Source organism: Suricata suricatta, chromosome 5 (genome assembly GCF_006229205.1).
Source record: "Suricata suricatta isolate VVHF042 chromosome 5, meerkat_22Aug2017_6uvM2_HiC, whole genome shotgun sequence".
Classification (NCBI taxonomy): domain Eukaryota; kingdom Metazoa; phylum Chordata; class Mammalia; order Carnivora; family Herpestidae; genus Suricata; species Suricata suricatta.
Window position 1 is genome coordinate 13,434,415 of NC_043704.1, and position 1,866 is coordinate 13,436,280.

General features: G+C 48.8%; 1 long non-coding RNA gene across 5 annotated transcripts in view; it reads left to right on the top strand.

The window, feature by feature from the left end:
• LOC115291546 overlaps positions 1-1,866 on the top strand; it is a 29,752-nt gene that overhangs the window by 8,969 nt on the left and 18,917 nt on the right. The window lies entirely within an intron of this gene.

Genomic DNA, 1,866 nt, shown 5'->3' on the forward strand with positions numbered 1-1,866 from the left:
CCCCCCCCCCCGCCTCCACCACATCCTTTCACGACCATGCTTCTCCAGAGCTTTCTCATAATTTTATCAGTTTTCTCCTGGGTTTATCTTGGGAAGAGCGGCACTCTTGCTGAGTCAGCATCTGAAACGAGAACTGAAATCCATGTATTGGCTATGTCCTGAGTGTCCACTCTGCTAGGCACTGTGTTAGGAGCCACAGGACCCTCATTCAAAGAGACTGGCTTGTTCCTCATCCCAAAAGGCTGCTCCCAGAGCAGTGAAGAAAGGCATTCAATAAAGAGCTTCACAGCCAAGTAATTTAGTACAATTATGATCAGTTCTGGAAAGGGGCAGACTAGGATCCATGAGAATGTATGGGGGTGCTCATCCTAGGGAAGGCTTTTTGGAAGATGTGACATTTGAACCAACACTAGGATGCTAGGGAAATGTTAGCATTAGCCACTGCTGGGGGGAGGGGTGATAAAAGAAGGAGCATTTGTTAAGGTGGGGGTATCTTAGGGGTTTTTTTTTTTTTGGCCTATGTGATTAAAATGTAAATTAATTGCTTATGTAATTATGGAGTAAGGATTTGGTTAACTGAATAAAATGTTCTTGGTTAAAAATTAGTGATTAGAGGGGTCCCTGGGTGGCTCAGTCGGTTAAGCATCTGACTTTGGCTCAGGTCATGATCTCTCAGTCCATAAGTTCAAGCCCCATGTTGGGCTGTACTGACAGCTCAGAGCCTGGAAACTGCTTTGGATTCTGTGTCTCCCACTCAAAAATAAATAATAAAACATTAAAAGCACTTAAAAAGTAGTGATTAGGTTCTTTATTTCATGCTCAGAAGCAGTAACTTTTTAACTCATAAGTGTCAAAAATGTCTCCTGTCACCAAAATTGGTGTTTTAAGTGACCGAAGAGTTATCATGGTAGCCAGCGTAAAGGACTGGCATGTGACTCGGTTAACTCCACTGAAAAGTGAGGCCGGAGACCAGGCTGGGTCTGCCTCCCCCCATGATGGTGAGGCTTTGGGGCCGCATCCTTAGAAGGAAGCCATCGGCCTGTTGAGTGGGAGCGTGGGAAGATGGGAGCTGCTGTTTCAAGATGACTCCGGTTGCTAAGGACACGGATTCGGAAGCAGAGGAGGCCACCGGCAGTCCTGCAGTCCTGGTAGGGACAACAGCCAGTCGGACTGCTGGCTGTGGGTGTGGAGAAGCGTAGGTGCGTTCTGCAGACATGCAGGAGCTGGGCTAGGAGATGGTGATTGGATGGGGGCGTAGAAGGCCAGGTGGGGATCCTGGGGGGTGAGGAAGGTCATCCTGGAGGAAAAGCAGCTTCGTGGGGAGGATGCAGAGTTGACTTTAGGGGCGCCTGGGTGGCTCAGTCAGTTAAGCGTCGACTTCAGCTCAGGGTCTGATCTTGCGGTCTGTGAGTTTGAGCCCAGCTTTGGGCTCTGTGCTGACAGCTTGGAGCCTGGAGCCTGCTTCGGATTCTGCCTCCTTCCCTCTCTGTCCCTCTCGTGCTTGTGCTCTGTCTCTGTCTCTGTCTCTCTCTCTCAAAATTAAATAAATATTAAAAAAGAAAAAAAGAGTTGACTCTGGCCATACTGACTTTGATATGCCTGTTAGGCACACATGCCACTCAGCACACACCCATACTTCCCCAACTCACTATGCATACACAACACACTCACACCCCCCGCCACATGCACACCTCCACCACTCCACACACCCGCACCCTCCCCCTCACTACACACACACACACACACACACACACACATTACTCACTAACGTACAGACACAGCACTCACTACACACTCACACCACTCACACACACACACATTACTCACTAACGTACATACACAGCACTCACTACACACTCACACCAC